Here is a 20,475-nt window from a genome sequence, read left to right as displayed (position 1 = left end):
TGTCACACCGTGAAGTGAAGTGAAGTCGCTCAGTCGTGTCTGACTCTCATAGCACATTCCCCAAAACACCAGTCCTAAGTCTTTAAAGTCATCTAAGAGGTTGTGTAATTTGGATCTAACTACAGTTGAATAACTTAAAGAAAGTAGTAAAACACTTTGAAAAAATGTATGTGCATGTGTCAAAAGAAATTTTCCTGGGCAAACTCAAGCTATCTTCTTTCCACCCTACTTTTTTTTCTGAACTCTAACTGACTGAATTCAAACTAGTTCTTCATGTCTCCCACCATCTCTCACCTCTTCCCCTCCCTCTTTCCTCCTCCTTTCTTTCTGTCCTGTTCTACGCTCTGGACAATATACACTGACGTTAAATAGTGAACAAGTGGAGGATGAACTTCATTATGATTCCTTTTTATAATATTTTGATCAGATATGGGAACCCATCTATATAAATATATATGTATATATGAGTACATATGTTTCTGGGTGTGTGTGTATGTGTGTCTGTGTGTTGTTTGTGTTAAGAGAGAAACAGAGACAGAGAAAATAAAAAAATAAATGTAAGCCAGAAGTTATTTATTTTGATATCACTAATGTATGATACAATGCATGAAATAAAAAGCAGTTTTACAAAACCTTACCTCCAATTAAAGGTATGCTACTAGGAACAAAGTTAATATCTTGTTTTCATTAAAGCTGGAGAATCGATGTGAACCATTTTAAAAGGCTTGGTGCTACTGATTTCAAGAAAGCATTTCCAAAGCTTCACCTTTAATTTTTGAGGACCCTATAAAAATATGATGATGTAATCATATTCAACAGATAATTAAAAATAAGCCATGATTTCATTAACTAGAATGTGATTGAAAACAGAATATGCATATAAAGTGAATATTTTCTGAGTTCAATTATAAGATTGTAAGTAAAATAATTTTATTAATTTAGAATCATAGCTTAAAACCAAAAATTAAAATGTTGGGCAGTGTGAATTATTAAACATAAGTTATGTTATTTTACTGCATAAACAAACAAAGTCTCAGTGGATTAAAAAATAGCCTATTATTCTTTTCTTTCTTACACATTTCCTTTAGGGTTAGCTTGGGGTTTTGCTTCACTCCTTCATTCCTAAAGGACCAAGTCTCAGGGTGCCTAACAAACACCCCATGTATCCTTGATTTCATAGGCAGGAAAATGGATCATGGCATCTCATCTCAATAGAGGCTTCTCAAGGTGCCTTCTAGAAAATATACCAGGCACTTCTGCTGACATTTCATTTGTCAGAGCAAATCCCCTAGTAAAATCAAACTTCAAAAGTGAAAGGAAGTATAATCTGACCATGCACATGGAAGATGGGGAGCCAGAAATATATTTGAATAACACAAATGACTAAAAGAGCAATGATCTAAATGTAAGCCATTGAGTATCACAAATTCATTGCATGATTGAGGCACACATTGGCAGTAGCTGATGTGAAAAATTCAGCTGAAGACAGTTCAACAAGGTGAGACATGGGTTGAACAATCCCTATGTACTCTGGCTACGTTAACAGATTTTTGTCAATATGAGAAGTCACAGTCTTGTAGTCTGACTGCCCTTCCTAGCTATCAGCTGTCAAGCAGCAGTCTTCAATATGAATACAAATTGATAACCTCAGACTCAGGAGTCTGTGGTATTCTTTGTCTGGGCTTAATCTTGCATCTTAAAACTTGCATTTGTGTTGTCAATATTCACTTATGAAAAAGCCTCTGCTGTGATTTTCTTTGCAGGAAAATTATGAGCCAGGGAGGCAGAATAATCATTCTAAATTCATTTGGATTAATAAATTCAGATATCTTATGAGACGATAAATCTTTTTCCCCAAAGCATTTTCCTTGAACCGAAATCTTAGCAACTGGCATGAATACTACTTCACATTACACCTACATGTGAAAATGTTCTTATCTTCGCCAAGATTCCAACATCAACTCTAGCAATGAAACATCTTGTCATTGTTACAAAATGGAATTTGCCCTGTTTGATAATGTCCAGATTGTGTTTGCACTTGGTATTGTTTTAGTTAGGTAATGCTGTTTTGACAATCTCCCTTAGAAGGAATAGGAATCCATTCTTTCAAACCTATTTGTTCGTCTGAGTCAAAGCTATCTATTTCTAACTTATCACCTCTATTTATTTTTGGTGGTCACAATAAACAATTACCACAAACTTGCTGGCTTGAGAAAAAGAAAAAAAAGGCAAAAATCTATCCACTCACAGTTCTGGAGTTGAAGATAACGCTTGGTGAAAATGTGAAGACAAACTCTTCAATCCCATGTCTCTGACTCTATTTCTATTGAAATGTCTATAAACATTTGAGAAACAAAGTGTTATCAGCATTAGAAATCAAAGAGAAATGTGTTCTGGAAGACAACAAATGTTATCACTGGTGAGAGCCAAAGTCTTGATGGGAATTGAAGTCTCATGCACAGACAGAATAGACTTGTGGATATGGAGGAGAAGGTAAGAGATCAGATGAGTTGGGCGTTTGGGACTGACATGTATGCATCACCATGTGTCAGTCAGCTCGTGGGAAGCTGCTCTATCACATAGGAAGCTCAGCTCCATGCTTGGCAGTCACCTAGAGGGGTGGGATGGAGGGTGGCAAGAAGGTCTAAGAAGGAGGGGGTATATGTGTCCATAGAGCTGATTCACGTTGTTGTATAGCAGAAACTAAAATACTGTTGTAAAAAGTAACCATACACCAATAAAAGTTTTAAAAAATGGAAATCTCACAAAGCAGAAACTCACAAATTTTGTTTAACTTCTGAGTCAAAGCATTTGGATACAAGGGCTTGCCAAGGAAGCTGGAAAGAGGATTGCGATGTGGGAAAATCCACTGGGCAGAGTGCTGTGTGCAGTTTGCTGCTCTGCTCATTCTATGTACACTCCAGTAACAACCGACATGCGAGATGTGCTCTGACATGGGTCATTTTTCAGGATATGCTGAAAGTGGTTTCCAATGATAGCAAAAACATGATCTGGGAAAAGTGCCTTCCACAAACTGCTCTGATTTCAGCAAATCTATATTATAAGTATTCACGCTGAGCAAACCTACTTTGTGTGGACCCACAACCTCCAGTTCTAACTCTCTCCATCTTCCCTACAGTATTCATCCATCACTCTAGTCCTGTAATGTCACCTTCCAGTATTGCATGATGTGTGTATGATAAGTTGCTTCAGTTGTTTTCAGCTCTTTGCAACACTATGGACTGTAGCCTGCCAGGTTCCTCTGCCCATGGGATTCTCCAGCAAGAACACTGGAGTGGGTTGTCATGCCCTTCTCCGAGAGATCTTTCCAACCCAGGGATCAAACCCACATCTGTTACATCTCCTGCATTGGCAGACAGGTTCTTTACCTAGTGCCACCTAGGAAGCAGTCCTGTAATGTCACATTCCAATATCAAACCAATTCAAAACTTCCCTGGGAAAATTGTATCCCTGTATTTCTGTATTTTATTAACATAATGGATTAGTAACTTTCACAGAATATTAGCTACCTCTTCAAGGTTTGGATAATTAATAGATGTGGTTTCCTGTCTACAGTTGCCTTCATGGCATTTAAGTGTTGAGAGGCTATAATGGAACCCTTCCATCCTTCTTGAAGACAGAAACACATCACACGTTGCATTTCATAGTTATTACTTACTTTTGATCCTATTATACAAAAGTGCTTTGAAATAGCAGAAATGCATTCAGAAAATGAAGCAAAGTTTCATTCTATGTGGTCAACCATTTTGTTTGTCAATGACAATGTTCAGTACACATTGTTTGTTTATTTATAATACTTTCATAAAATTATTGCATTTTTAACATTTATTGGAACTTCATAGTGATAGGCAATCAATTACTCTATTATCTCTTTTTAAATTTTTAAAATTATATTTTTATTACTTATTTGCTTCTAGCTATACTGGGTCTTCATTGCTGCTCGAGCTTTTCTCCGGTTGCAGGAAGTGGAGGCTAGTCTCTAGTTGCAGTGTGCAGGCTTCTCACTGTGGTGATTTCTCTTGTTGTGAAGCACAGGCCCTAGGGTGCATGGACTTTAGTAGATGCGGAACTTGGGCTCAGTAGATGTGGCTCTTGGGCTCTAGAGCACAGGCTCAATAGCTATGGCACCCAGGTTTAGTTGCTCCTTAGCATGTGGGATCTTCCTGGATCAGGGATTGAACCCATGTCTCCTGCATTGGCAGGCAGAGTCTTTACCACTGAACCACCAAAATTATCATCTTTCATAATTTACACTCTCCCCCACGGAAGGCATTAGATTTTTGGTAAGCAATTTCAACAGTTCTCTGTAAATGGAGATTTGGAAATGAACATAGTATCATTCTACATTATTTTTTCTTATATTTCTCACTTAACAAAACATCATGAAAATGCTTCTAAGCCTCCTGCCAATACAATTTTTAAAAGCTGAATAATTTTCACCTTTAAGAAGGACCCCAGTTTACTTAACCACTTCTTGTTGATGGATATTCCAAAAGTTCCCGGGTTTCTGATGCTACAAAAATGCCAAAATAACCACTGTATATTTTTTACACAGTGATATTTTAATATCTTTAGATTCTTGTATAAAGTGAGATTTTTGAATAATGGATCTACGTGTGCTCAGTCACTTCAGTTGTGTCTGACTCTTTGTGACCCCATGGACTGTAGCCTGCCAGGCTCCTCCGCTCATGTAATTTTCCAGGCAGAAATAATGGAGTAGTTTGCCATTTCCTACTCCATGGGATCTTCCCAACCCAGGGATCAAACCCAATTCTCTTGCATCTCCTACATTGGCAGGCAGATTCTTTACCAACTGCACCACCTGGGAAGCAAGCAAAGGATTTATACTTTAAGCTTAATAGCTGTCATCAGATTGCTTTAAAGAACTACTTTACCAATGCACAGTTCAAATAGCAGTATGTGAGAATGCTGCTTTCCTAATATTCATGCAAAAACTGCTGATGTTTATTCAATTTTTTCAAATGATAAAAAGTCCATTACATTTTTTCTTTTATTTAATTTCTTTGACAGCCTCTAATATTGAGTGTTAGTCTCTCAGTCATGTCTGACTCTTTGCAACAAATGGACTATAGCCTGCCAGGATTCTTTCTCCACAGAGTTTTCCAGACGAGACTACTAGAGTGGGTAGCCAGTCCCTTCTCCAGGGGATCTTTCCAGCCAAAGGATCAAACCCAGGTCCCTGCATTACAGGCAGGTTCTTTACCATCTGAGACACAAGGGACACCTCTAATATTGGCTAATTTTTCTGTGGTCTACTGGGAGCTTGGGGATTACCTTGGATATTCAAATGCTTTGCCATTTTTATCTTTTCTCTTAATTCATAGCAGGTGTTTGGACAATATAAATTATCAATTTTTTATTTCTATTAAATATTTGCTAATCACCTTTCTTTGAAGGTACATATAGTATAATTTGTATTTAGCCAAATTTTATATAGTCAAAAAAGTATTTTATATAGTCAAAGATGTATTTTATTGTGTCTGGGTTTATTCTCTTATTTCTAAATTTTACATCCCCTAATAGATAGCATATTAAAAAGCAGAGACATTACTTTGTCAACAAAGGTCCGTCTAGTCAAGGCTATGATTTTTCCAGTGGTCATGTATGGATGTGAGAGTTGGACTGTGAGAAAAGATGAGTGCCAAAAAATTGATGCTTTTGAACTGTGGTGTTGGAGAAGACTCTTGAGGGTCCTTTGGACTGCAAGGAGGTCCAACCAGTCCATCCTAAAGGAGATCAGTCCTGGGTGTTCATTGGAAGGACTGATGCTAAAACTGAAACTCCAATACTTTGGCCACCTCATGTGAAGAGTTGACTCATTGGAAAAGACCCTGATGCTGGGAAGGATTGGGGGCAGGAGGAGAAGGGGACGGCAGAGGATGAGATGGCTGGATGGCATCACCGACTCGATGGGCATGATTTTGAGTAAACTCCAGGAGTTGGTGATGGATGGGGAGGCCTGGCATGCTGTGATTCATGGGGTCGCAAAGAGTTGGATACAACTGAGTGACTGAACTGAACTGAATGCATGCTTTTATTTCATGAACATTTAATCTTTACCTTTGATTCTTTTTAAAGTGTTTAGCCATTCTTAAAATTTGCATTCATCTCTCTCAAATATGAAATAAAATTTTAAACATTTTTTCAGATGTATAGCATTTTTTTCAGCAAAAGTACTATTCTAAGAGAAATGAAATACCATCATGTTATAAATTAAATCTACATGCAACCTAGAATCTAATTTTGAATTCTTCATCCTGTGTCTTTTTAAAAAAAACTTTTTATTACTATTGAAATAAATTTTAAGTGCTTAATATTTAATAAAAATATTATTCATTATTTAGCCTTTACTATAAGACTATAAAATTATCTTAACTATGTTTTAAAAATTGGTAAATTTCCAACAACAGTTTGAACTGGACATGGAAAAACTAACTGGTTCAAAATTGGAAAAGGAGCTTAACAAGGCTGTATATTGTCACCCTGTTTATTTAGCTTATATTCAGAGTACGCTATGCAAAATGCCAGGCTGGATGAATCACTAGCTGGAATCAAGATTACCAGGAAAAATATCAATAAACAGAGATATGCAGATGATACCACTCTAATGACAAAAGATGAAGAGGAACTGAAGAGCCTCTTGATGAGGATGGAAAGAAGAGAGTGAAAAAGCTGGCTTGAACCTCAACATTCAGAAAACTAAGATAATGGCATCTGGTCCCATTATTTCATGACAAATAGATGGTAAAAGGAGAAACAGTGAAAGATTTTATTTTCTAGGTCTCCAAAATCACTGCAGGGTCTTTACCAATGAGTCCTGTACAATCCATTCTAAAGAGAAGCAGACCAAATGCAGTGACACACACATACACAAATAAAACACAGGTGGCCATAAGCTGTGGTTCCTTCATCTACATTGCATTTACTTATTTTTTTATACATGGAATACAATTTTTCTTACTTCTTGTTGTTCAGTTGCTAAGTCATGTACAACTCTTTGCTATCCTGTGGACTGCAGCATGCCAGGCCTCCCAGTCCCTTACTTTCTCCCAGAGTTTGTTCAACCAGGTTTATGTCCATTTAATCCGTGATGACATCCAAACATCTCATCCTCTGCCACCCCCATCTCTTCCTGCCTTCAATCTTTCCCAGCATGAGGACTTGGCCAATGAGTCAGCCATTTGTATCAGGTGGCCAAAGCATTGGAACTTTCATCATCAGTCCTTCCAGTTAGTATTCAGGGTTGATTTCCTTGACTTAAAAATGGAGGTATAAACTAGAGTTGCATAATTTCACTTTCTGTCAGCTCTTTATATTTATCACATCAAATACGCCATTATATCCTTTATGATCTTCACAAGATCAGTTGTGTGGGCTACAGTCCATGGGGTCACAAAGAGTTGGACAGGACTTAGCGACTAAAGAACAACCAAGACTCAATTTTACTTATACTCAATTTAGAGGTGGTGTTATTATTTTCAGTTTCTCCAAGTAGACTACATATACAGAAAATTTTTTAAATTTCTCTGTATCACTTTTAATAATGGCTGTGTATTTTTGAACACTATACATAGTGAAAACCTGGGTCCCCATGGCAAACACACTGTCAGTTTGCTTCAATTCAGTTCAGTTGCTCAGTCATGTCCGACTCTTTGTGACCCCCTGGACTGCAGCACCCAGGCTTCCCTGTCCATCACCAACTCCCGGAGTTTACTCAAACTCATGTCCATTGAGTTGGTGATGCCATCCAACCATCTCATCCTCTGTCGTCCCCTTCTCCCTCCTTCAATCTTTTCCAGCATCAGAGTCTTTCCCAAGGAGTCAGTTCTTCCCATCAGGTAGCCAACGTATTGGAGTTTCAGCTTCACTATCAGTCCTTCTAATGAATATTCAGGACTGATTTCCTTTAGGATGGACTGGTTGGATCTCCTTGCTATTCAAGAGACTCTCAAAAGTCTTCTTTTGAACACCCAGTTCAAAAGCATCAATTCTTTGGTGCTCAGTTTTCTTTATAGTCCCACTCTCACATCCAATTATGACCACTGGAGAAACCATAGCCTTGACTAGATAGGCCCTTGTTGGCAAAGTAATGTCTCTGCTTTTTAATATGCTGTCTATGTTGGTCATAACTTTCCTCCCAAGGAGCAAGCGTCTTTTAATTTTGTGGCTGTAGTCACCATCTGCAGTGATTTTGGAGCCCCCCAAAATAAAGTCTCTCACTGTTTCCACTTTTTCCTCATCTATTTGCCATGAAGTGATGGGACCAAATGCCATGATCTTAGCTTTCTGAATGTTGAGTTTTAGGCCAACTTTTTCACCCTCCTCTTTTACTTTCATCAAGATACTCTTTAGTTCTTCTTCGCTTTCTGCCCTAGCAGTCGTGTTATCTGCATATCTGACGTTATTGATATTTCTCTCATCAATTTTGATTCTAGCTCATGCTTTATCCATTCCAGAATTTCTCATGATGTACTCTGCTTATGTTAAATAAGCAGGGTGACAATATACAGCCTTGATGTACTCCTTTCCCAATTTGGAATCAGTCTGTTGTTCCATGTCCATTTCTAGCTATTTGCTTGGTCACAAGAAAAATTAGCAAGATTGTCCTCAGGCCAAGTGCAACGGGGCAAATTGTTCCTGTGTCTCATTTCAGTGCTAACCCCTCTTCCCACCCTCTTTGGTCCTTCATTAAGCTCCTTCTAAACTCATCACTCTCATGACTTTTTCTCTCTCTCTTCCCTGTAGCATTTGCTCTAAGAAACTGAAATGAAAAAGAGGAGAGGATTCATTTTCAGTGCAGGCATTTGCAGAAGAGTAGCATTTCACAAAACTCAGAGCCTAACGGTGCAGATGGAAACATGGATTCAAACTGAACAATATCTGAGGAAAAGTATTTTTTTAACAGTTTTCCTTTTCTTATTCAACAGAGTGAAGAATGATTTTCTAAATTATAATAAAAATCAGAATGGAGGATTTTGACACTAATTTTCTCTGTTAGGCCTTGCATCTCAAAATGCACCAATCTCTGTAATACACTATGATTTCATTTTCAGTGGTTTTAAAATTAGTAGTCCCTTTAATTTGCATGTGTAAAATATCTTAATCATCCTCAAATGACCCACACTATGTTATCTTGGAACCAATAAACAAAGTGGAAAACAATGACTCACACGTGCTGACATTGAATCGTGAACTCCAAGCAGATTCCTCTAATGAGTCACAGGGCTTCTTTGTCTGTGACATTTCCAATACCTTCTGGATATTTCAAATATAAAATTTCTAAAGTGATTTCCACTGCTCACTTTCCCTCCACTTTTTTTCCCCACTTTTCTCCTTACTTTTGAAACTCATTCAGAGGTCATCATTGTCTGGCTAGTTTTGTTTTCCTGTTTTGTCAAAAGCTGTTAAGAATATGTCATAAGGGATCGATTTCTCATGAAGGCACATTAACACAAGTACTTTAAAGAATGTGCAGCACAGATTAAATAGGCCCTACAAATATGAATGAAGAGAGGCAATGGAGAGACAAGTCCAATAGCACCCCCGCCAGGATTTTCTCAAGTAGATTGTTATTCTTTGACATCAAGCATTTTGAATGTTTTGAAATATAAGAACTGATATTATTCCTCTTCCTTCAAAGTCAGTATTGAATAGCTTTGCTCAGTGATAATTTCAGATTTGTATATTTTCAGAGGTTTAGAATTATTCCACAAAGTTTAGAAGATTTATTAATATGTTTAGCAATGTGAGATCATTTTATGAGAAGTTAGAGAAGAGACATACCCTTTCCTTCATAGCACTGAAGTACCTATAAATAACCCAGCTGGATGGGAGTAACTTGTTTACAAAAATCTTGCATACAACTTAGAAAACAGAACCTGCCTGTGATACAAACGGGGACTCGAGTCCTCCTAGAAAGTATTAAATTACTCATTATGGTGCATCTAATCTCTATTTGAAGACTGTCATTTCTCTAAAGCGTGGTCATAAACCAAATTAACTCCAACTGATGCTTCAGATGTGAAGCTGTGTTTATGTGTTTATGTTTAATAATGTCTTCAGCTCTGGGTGAAAACACCTACCCAGGCAAACTCATTTCCACCTCTGCCTCCCTATGTAAGTTAAATATGTAACTAGAGCAAAACCTGGCCCACCATTCAGAGAATGCTTATCTAAGTAAACACCACATCCTATAAATTCCTACAATCTTTTGATTTCCTGTCATGTATGTAATAAAGTAAGTCTCACTACTCAGGTCTTTCGACTAATGCTTATGCTGTGTTTTATTTATTTTTATTTTATTTTACATAACTACTCTTTAATGCATTTGACAAAATTTTCAAGTCTCTGAATTGTAAAAATTGATGCACCCATATAAAAATTTGCAAAATTCAGAATATTATTGCAAATAGTATATAAAACTCTTCTATCAATTGAAGAGATCTTATTTTCAGAATCTGTCCAGTCATGAACCTTCCCTGCCATTTTTTCATAATACTGCCTACCCACCTTCCTTCCACCCCTTTCTTTCATGTTCTCTCTCGCTCTATTCTCTGTCATCTTTTTTCTTTTTACACATCTTTCTCTTGCAATATTTTTTTCTTGGACATTCTTTAATTTTCTTTCTCAATCAAATTGTTGGTGTTTTCTCTCTCTCTCTCCTGGCTCTACACACACACACACACACACACATACACACACATATACAAACACACAAGATTACCACTTACATTGAAGAACTACAATTGCCTTCATAAAAATCCATTTCTTTTTGGGATCACATCTAGATATTCTAATTTCTCAGTTGCTACTTTCAGTGAAACAATCCATTCAGGTTGTCTTCTAACTGCATTTTCTGATATATTTGAAAACAAATGTTTCTTTTTTAAAAAGTAATTTTTATTGAAGCATACATATTTTACACTGTTGTGTTAGTTTCTCCTATACAGCAAGGTGAATCAGCTCTCTGTATACATATATCTCCTTTTTTCCCTTTAATCCTTTTTTCCCTTTAATTTCTATTCCATATGGATCATCACAGAGCACTGAGTACAGGTCCCTGAGCTATATAGTAGGTTCGCATTAGATAGCTATATTTTATACGTAGTATCAGTAGTTTATATATGTCGATCCCAATCTCCCAGTTCATCCCACTTCTCCCCATCTTTCCCCTTTTGATATCCACACGTTTGTTTTCTATATCTGGGTCTCTATTTCTATAAAAACTAATATTTCTTGAACATTATTACCACAGTTCCAACTTTTATGTATTGCTCCTTACATAGGGTAAATTTAACAAAGAAAACGGTGTGATGATCATAAGCAAGTTTATTTATTGTCACTTTCAAAGGTAATGTTTCTCGCATTTCATCATGAGGAGGGGCATTTGTTTTTATTTTGGGGCAATTATATTTTCTCACCTTAAGGAAGTAGCGTCTGTTATTAGTCTTTTGATTTGTTCCCTTGTTTGTTGTTTATAGCTGTGGATTTTAAAATTTATTCAATATGTTTTAGCATTAACTAATATCATTGGAGATTTTTATTAGTTGTACAATAAATAGGTTATCTTAATACAGGTGAAATACTGTTTCAATATAGGCTATAAATTCTTTTAAATAATTTTTTAAATTAATACAAATAAATAATATTATCATAATATTATAAAAGGCACACTTGTATCACTAAAAATATCTGATTTTCTTAATATTCTGCTTGGTATTAATAAAATAATAAATAAAATATAAATTATTTTTATTATTCTTTATAGGACTTATATATTCCAAAGACTGATTTTTATTTGACTTTTACTTTGCTAAATTTATAGTTCTCTATCTTTAATTTTTAAAATCAAGATTAAAAGATCTTGACCCTTATAGGCTTTTACTAAAAACTACCATTGTAAAGAAACGTCTGAAATACTAAATATGTGCTTCTAAATTTATCTGTGCATAAGTGTGTGGGTGTATTTGTGTAGAGTAATAGAAAGAGAGAGAACACCAACAAATGAGACTGGGTAAGAAATTAAAGAATGCCCAAGAAAGAAAAAGACTGTGAGAGAAAAATATGGAAAAAGAAAGATTTCTCATAATATAAAACATCCTGAGCTACTTTCCTTTAGACCCTATTATTTAAAGTAAGAGAATTATTCAGTAGAAAGCCATTTGAGCTGGTACTCTTATAAAGCAACAGTTAGAACTGGACATGGAACCATGGACTGGTTCTAAATTGGGAAAGGAGTACATCAAGGCTGTATATTGTCACCCTGCTTGTTTAATTTATATGCAGAGTCCATTATGCAAAATGTCAGACTGGATGAAGCAAAAGCTGGAATCAAGATTGTAGGAGAAACATCAATAACCTCAGATATGCAGATGACACCACCCTTATGGCAGAAAGCAAAGAGGAACTAAAGAGCCTCTTGATGAAATTGAAAGAGGAGAGTGAAAAGTCTGGCTTTAAACTCAACATTCAAAAACTAAAATCATGGCATCTGGTTTCATCACTTTGTGGCAAATACATGTGGAAACAATGGAAACGGTGACAGACTTTATTTTCTTGGGCTCCAAAATCACTGCAAATGGTGACTGCAGCCATGAAATTAAAAGAAACTTGATGGACAGGGAAGCCTGGTGTACTACAGTCCTTGGGGTCAGGAAGGGTCAGACACAGCTGAGCAACTAAACTGACTGACTGCTCCTTGGAAGAAAACTGTAAGAAACCTACATGCTTATTAAAAAGCAGAGACATTACTTTGCCAACAAAGGTCCGTCTAGTCAAAGCTATGGTTTTTCTGGTAGTCATGTATGGATGTGACAGTTGGACCATAAAGAAAGCTGAGAGCCAAAGAATTGATGCTTTTGAACTGTGGTGTTGGAGAAGACTCTTGAGAGTCCGTTGGACAGCTAGGAGATCAAACCAGCCCATCCTAAAGGAAATCAGTCCTGAATATTCATTGGAAGGATTGATGCTGAAGCTAAAGCTCCAATACTTTGGCCACCTGATGTGAAGAACTGTCTCATTGGAAAAGACCCTAATGCTGGGAAAGACTGAAAGCAGGAGGAGAATGGGATGACAGAAGATGAGATGGTTGGATGGCATCAACTCGATGGACTTGATTTTGAGCAAGCTCTGGGAATTGGTGGTGGACAGGGAAGCCTGATGTGCTGCAGTCCATGAGGTTGCAAGGGTCAGACACAATTGAGCAATTGAACTGAACTGGACTCATAAATGTGCAAATCACTCTTAGATTATCTGCCTAGATTAGACAAAGACACATGCATACATATGTCTGTACATGCACATGCATGCTCAGTGACTTCCATTGTGTCTGAGTCTTTGCAACCCCAGGGACCAGAGCCCACTGGGCTCCTCTGTCCATGGGATTTTGTGGCCAGAGTACTGGAGTGGAATGCCACCCCCTCCACTGGGGGATCTTCCCAACCCAAGGATCGAACCAATGTCTCCTGCCTCTCCTGCATTGCAGACAGTTTCTTTACTGCTGAGTCACTGGACAAACCTGCATGTAATGTATATTTATAATAGACAATATTACATTCATGTTGTTGTTTGATTTATTTATAATTTTCTTTATTTTTAAATTTTGCATTCACCAATGTTCTCTTCCTTTCTCTAATATTTTTAGGTTGATACAGTTTCTTTTGTTTCAACTTTTTTTAATTTTCAAACTTAAAATTATGTTTTTCTTTCCAACAATTGCAATTTAATTAAATTATGTCTAGATGTGACTGTATTTTCAATGCTACCCAAAATTAGTCTGTGTATAAAAATCTGGGAAACTATCCATCATTTATATCTTTAAATACTCCCTCTTGCCCATTCTCCATTCTCTCTTTCCATATAAATGAGAGTGTTTCCAAGATAAAAGCTACAGTCTTTTAAAAAAATTTGGTTTCAGCAATGGCATTCTATCATTTCCATGGTATTCTATTTTATTAAAAGTTAGTCAAATAAGTCTAATAAGTCTAATAATAAGTCAAATAAGCCTAATAATATCTGCCTATACTCAAGGGGTAGATATTACACAAGGACACAAATTCAGGACATGATGATCATCCAGGAATCACTCTCGAGTTTGCCTACCACAATAATTAGCACACTTAATGTTAATTTCTCTAAATACAAGGGTCATTCACATATTCTCAAATTTATAAAATTAATTTTTTGTAGATTATCTGCTCAAATGTGTAATATTTTTATTGTAAAAGAAAAAAATCAATTTCAGATGTTTAGATTACAAAGTTTCACAGGTAGCAAGTTAACACTCTTGCATAAACTATTCATATCATGTCTTTGTTTATAACAGATCTGATCTCTCAAAGGCTGAGGGAATTTTATTATTCTTGGCAAATATCAGATATTCACCAAGGCCCAGTTGTATCGCTAAAAGTATCTGATTTTCTTAATATCATGTATTTCACTTGTGGTAGAGTAATTTATTTAGATATTAATTTGAGTTCTGTTCACCAACTCCCCAGGCACACACCTCCTGCCATTCTCTGAAAGAAACCACAGAATAAACCTGAAGCTGCTTGACAGTAACTTGAAATTTCTGATGAAAGACCTAAGACCGAATTTAGTTCAGTTTCACTAGTGATTTATTTCCAGCTCAGAGGGACACAAAAGTATATACATGATCAAATTTGTGGGAATATTAAGTCGAGTGTAACATTTGATGAAATAAATGAATGGAAAATGTATAACAAACTCTAATAAGGACAAGAGGACATAGGGTGTGGGGAAGGCACCTTGGACCTAGAGGGTGGGGCCTGTGGCTCTGAATGATGACCATATCAGTGATGATGTTTATTTTAATTTCAGATCTAAGATTGGGAACTTCCCTGGCAGTCCAGTAGCTAAGACTTCACACTCTCAGTCCAGGGAGGCTAGCTTAGATCCCTGGTAAGGAAACTAGAACCCACATGCTACAATTCAGAGTTTACATGCTGCAACTGAGAAAAGATCCCATGTCTCAACTAAGAGCTGATGCAGCCAAATAAATACATAAATTGATTGATTTATAAATATGTATGTTTATATAAATAAAGATTTAAAAATCTAAGATCTTAAAATAAAATTGGGATAGAAAACTCTCATAATGACAGATTTAAATTTTTATAAGACTGTTCAGGTGCAGGAACAGTGTCAATTTTGTTTGGTTTATTTATATATTTTATTCTTTTTACCATGATATTTTAGCTCTCTTGTAATTCCAGTCCAATTATCACTTATGTTACATAAATGTAGTTTTATCTAAAATTGCAATGATTTCAAAGAACTATAAGCAAAATACCCAGTCAGTCATTAAATTTCGCCTATTTTTTTTTTTATTAGTTGGTGGCTAATTACTTTACAGTATTGTAATGGGTTTTGTCATACATTGACATGAATCAGCCATGGATTTACATGTGTTCCCCATCCCAATCCCCCCTCCCACCTCCCTCTCTGCCCGATCCCTCTGGGTCTTCCCAGTGCACCAGGTCCGAGCACTTGTCTCATGCATCCAACCTGGGCTAGTGATCTATTTCACCCTAGATAATATAAATGTTTCGATGCTGTTCTCTTAAAACATCCCACCCTCGCCTTCTCCCACAGAGTCCAAAAGTCTGTTCTATACATCTGAGTCTCTTTTTCTGTTTTGCATATAGGGTTATCGTTACCATCTTTCTAAATTCCATATATTTGTGTTAGTATACTGTAATGGTCTTTATCTTTCTGGCTTACTTCGCTCTGTATAATGGGCTCCAGTTTCATCCATCTCATTAGAACTGATTCAAATGAATTCTTTTTAATGGCTGAGTAATATTCCATGGTGTATATGTACCACAGCTTCCTCATCCATTCGTCTGCTGATGGGCATCTAGGTTGCTTCCATGTCCTGGCTATTATAAACAGTGCTGCGATGAACATTGGGGTGCATGTGTCTCTTTCAGATCTGGTTTCCTTGGTGTGTATGCCCAGAAGTGGGATTTCTGGGTCATATGGCAGTTCTATTTCCAGCTTTTTAAGAAATCTCCACACTGTTTTCCATAGTGGCTGTACTAGTTTGCATTCCCACCAACAGTGTAAGAGGGTTCCCTTTTCTCCACACCCTCTCCAGCATTTATTGCTTGTAGACTTTTGGATAGCAGCCACCCTGACTGGCGTGTAATGGTACCTTATTGTGGTTTTGATTTGCATTTCTCTGATAATGAGTGACGTTGAGCATCCTTTCATGTGTTTTTTAGCCATCTGTATGTCTTCCTTGGAGAAATGTCTGTTTAGTTCTTTGGCCCATTTTTTGATTGGGTCATTTATTTTTCTGTAGTTGAGCTGGAGGAGTTGCTTGTATATTTTTGAGATTAATCCTTTGTCTGTTGCTTCATTTGCTATTATTTTCTCCCAATCTGAAGGCTGTCTTTTCACCTTGCTTATAGTTTCCTTTGTTGTGCAAAAGCTTTTAAGTTTCATTAGGTCCCATTTGTTTATTTTTGCTTTTGTTTCTAATATTCTGTGATGTGGGTCATAGAGGATCCTGCTGTGATTTATGTCGGAGAGTGTTTTGCCTATGTTCTCCTCTAGGAGTTTTATAGTTTCTGGTCTTACATTTAGATCTTTAATCCATTTTGAGTTTATTTTTGTGTATGGTGTTAGAAAGTGTTCTAGTTTCATTCTTTTACAAGTGGTTGACCAGTTTTCCCAACACCACTTGTTAAAGAGGTTGTCTTTTTTCCATTGTATATCGTTGCCTCCTTTGTCGAAGATAAGGTGACCATAGGTTCGTGGAGTTATCTCTGGGCTTTCTATTCTGTTCCATTGATCTATATTTCTGTCTTTGTGCCAATACTGTCTTGATGACTGTGGCTTTGTAGTATAGTCTGAAGTCAGGCAGTTTGATTCCTCCAGTTCCATTCTTCTTTCTCAAGATTACTTTGGCTATTCAAAGTTTTTTGTATTTCCATACAAATTGTGAAATTATTTGTTCTAGTTCTGTGAAAAATAACATTGATAGCTTGATAGGGATTGCATTGAATCTATAGATTGCTTTGGGTAGTATAGCCATTTTGACAATATTGATTCTTCCAATCCATGAACACGGTATATTTCTCCATCTGTTTGTGTCCTCTTTGATTTCTTTCATCAGTGATTTATAGTTTTCTATGTATACATCTTTTGTTTCTTTAGGTAGATATACACCTAAGTATTTTATTCTTTTTGTTGCAATGGTGAATGATATTGTTTTCTTAATTTCTCTTTCTGTTTTCTCATTGTTAGTGTATAAGAATGCAAGAGATTTCTATGTATTAATTTTATATCCTGCAACTTTACTATATTCGTTGACTAGCTCTAGTAATTTTCTGGTAGAGTCTTTAGGGTTTTCTATGTAGAGGATCATGTCATCTGCAAACAGCAAGAGTTTCACTTCTTCTTTTCCTATCTGGATTCCTTTTACTTCTTGTTCTGCCCTGATTGCTGTGGCCAACACTTCCAAAACTATGTTGAATAGGAGTAGTGAGAGTGGGCACCCTTGTCTTGTTCCTTATCTTAGGGGAAATGCTTTCAATTTTTCACCATTGAGGGTAATGCTTGCTGTGGGTTTGTCATATATTGCTTTTATTATCTTGAGGTATGTTTCTTCTATTCCTGCTTTCTGGAGAGTTTTAATCATAAGTGGATGTTGAATTTTGTCAAAGGCTTTTTCTGCATCTATTAAGATATCATATGGTTTTTATCTTTCAATTTGTTAATGTGGTGTATCACATTGATTGATTTGCAGATATTAAAGAATCCTTGCATTCCTGGATAAAGCCCACTTGGTCATGGTGTATGATTTTTTTTTATATGTTGTTGGATTCTATTTGCTAGAATTTTGTTAAGGATTTTTGCATCTATGTTCATCAATGATATTGGCCTGTAGTTTTCTTTTTGTGGCATCTTTGTCTGGTTTTGGAATTAGGGTGATGGTGGCCTCATAGAATGAGTTTGGAAGTTTACCTTCTTCTGCAATTTTCTGGAAGAGTTTGAGTAGGATAGGTGTTAGCTTTTCTCTAAATTTTTGGTAGAATTCCAGTGTGAAGCCATCTGGTCCTGGGCTTTTGTTTGCTGGAAAATTTCTGATTACAGTTTCGATTTCCTTGCTTGTGATGGGTTTGTTAAGATCTTCTATTTCTTCCTGGTTCAGTTTTGGAAAGTTATACTTCTCTAAGAACTTGTCCATTTCTTCCAAGTTGTCCATTTTATTGGCATAGAGCTGCTGGTAGTAGTCTCTTATGATCCATTGTATTTCAGTGTTGTCTGTTGTGATCTCTCCATTTTCGTTTCTAATTTTGTTAATTTGGTTCTTCTCCCTTTGTTTCTTAATGAGTCTTGCTAATGGTTTGTCAATTTTGTTTATTTTTTCAAAAAACCAGCTTTTAGCTTTGTTGACTTTTGCTATTGTCTCTTTAGTTTATTTTGCATTTATTTCTGCCCTAATTTTTAAGATTTCTTTCCTTCTTCTAACCCTGGGGTTCTTCATTTCTTCCTTCTCTAGTTGCTTTAGGTGTAGAGTTAGGTTATTTATTTGACATTTTTCTTGTTTCTTGAGGTAGGCCTGTAATGCTATGAATCTTCCCCTTAGCACTGCTTTTACAGTGTCCCATAGGTTTTGGGTTGTTGTGTTTTCATTTTCATTCATTTCTATGCATATTTTGATTTCTTTTTTTATTTCTTCTATGATTTGTTGGTAATTCAGAAGCATGTTGTTTAGCCTCCATATGTTTGAATTTTTAATAATTTTTTTCCTGTAATTGAGATCTAATCTTACTGCACTGTGGTCAGAAAAGATGACTGGAATGATTTCAAATTTTTTGAATTTACCAAGACTAGATTTATGGCCCAGGATGTGATCTATTCTGGAGAAGGTTCTGTGTGCACTTGAGAAAAAGGTGAAGTTGATTGTTTTGGGGTGAAACGTCCTATAGATGTCAATAAGGTCTACCTGATCCATTGTGTCCTTTAAAGTTTGTGTTTCCTTGTTAATTTTCTGTTTAGTTGATCTATCCATAGTTGTGAGTGGTGTATTAAAGTCTCCCACTATTATTGTGTTACTATTAATTTCCTCTTTCATACTCATTAGTATTTGCCTTACATATTGCAGTGCTCCTATGTTGGGTGCATATATATTTATAATTGTTATATCTTCTTCTTGGATTGATCCTTTGATCATTATGTAGTGTCCTTCTTTGTCTCTTTTCACAGCCTTTGTTTGAAAGTCTATTTTATCTGATATGAGTATTGCCACTCCTGCTTTCTTTTGGTCTCCGTTTGCGTGAAATATTTTTTTCCAGCCCTTCACTTTTAGTCTGTATGTGTCCCTTGTTTTGAGGTGGGTCTCTTGTAGACAGCATATATAGGGGTCTTGTTTTTATATCCATTCAGCCTGTCTTTGTCTTTTGGTTGGGGCATTCAACCCATTTACATTTAAGGTAATTATTGATAGGTATGGTCCCGTTGCCATTTACTTTGTTGTTTGGGGTTCGCGTTTATACAACCTTTCTGTGTTTCCTGTCTAGAGAAGATCCTTTAGCATTTGTTGAAGAGCTGGTTTGGTGGTGCTGAATTCTCTCATCTTTTGCATGTCTGTAAAGCTTTTGAGTTCTCCTTCACATCTGAATGAGATCCTTGCTGGGTACAGTAATCTAGGTTGTAGATTATTCTCTTTCATTACTCTAAGTATGTCCTGCCATTCCCTTCTGGCCTGAAGGGTTTCTATTGATAGATCAGCTGTTATCCTTATGGGAATCCCTTTGTGTGTTACTTGTTGTTTCTCCCTTGTTGCTTTTAATATTCGTTCTTTGTGTTTGATCTTTGTTAATTTGATTAATATGTGTCTTGGGGTATTTCGCCTTTGGTTTATCCTGTTTGGGACCCTGGGTTTCTTGGACTTGGGTGGCTATTTCCTTCCCCATTTTAGGGAAGTTTTCAGCTATTATCTCCTCGAGTAACTTCTCATGGACTTTCTTTTTGTCTTCTTCTTCTGGGACTCCTATGATTCGAATGTTGGGGCATTTCACATTGTCCCAGAGGTCCCTGAGGTTGAAAAAAATGGAACGCTTCACGAATTTGCATGTCATCCTTGCGCAGGGGCCATGCTAATCTTCTCTGTATTGTTCCAATTTTAGTATATGTGCTGACAAAGCGAGCAGAAATTTTGCCTATTTTGAGACAAAGAACATGACCCTTTTAAGTTTTTCCTAAAAATATCATTGTGAATAAATGTTTAAAATACTAAATATGTCCCTCTAAATATGTTTCAGTGTATCTTTTGTTAACCTTAACTGTGGATTTAATAAGTGAAAAAAGATTTTACTAATAAATCTGAGAAACTAATTTTGATTAATAGAGTGTTGTAAAATGGTAAAAACTTAGGTGGTTAGACTAGTTTCCTATTGTTGT

The 20,475-nt window shown here is 36.4% G+C and overlaps 1 non-coding gene across 1 annotated transcript; it reads right to left on the bottom strand.

Annotated features, from left to right (window-relative positions):
- Positions 1-20,118: 20,118 nt before the first annotated feature.
- LOC139038323 (U6 spliceosomal RNA) lies at positions 20,119-20,225 on the bottom strand. The gene has a single exon (XR_011491316.1). It is a non-coding gene; the product is annotated as a U6 spliceosomal RNA (small nuclear RNA).
- Positions 20,226-20,475: the final 250 nt, after the last annotated feature.

Source organism: Odocoileus virginianus, chromosome 14 (genome assembly GCF_023699985.2).
Source record: "Odocoileus virginianus isolate 20LAN1187 ecotype Illinois chromosome 14, Ovbor_1.2, whole genome shotgun sequence".
In the NCBI taxonomy this organism is placed as follows: domain Eukaryota; kingdom Metazoa; phylum Chordata; class Mammalia; order Artiodactyla; family Cervidae; genus Odocoileus; species Odocoileus virginianus.
Note: the sequence above shows the minus strand (reverse complement) of the source record. Positions and strands in the feature narration are given on the sequence as shown.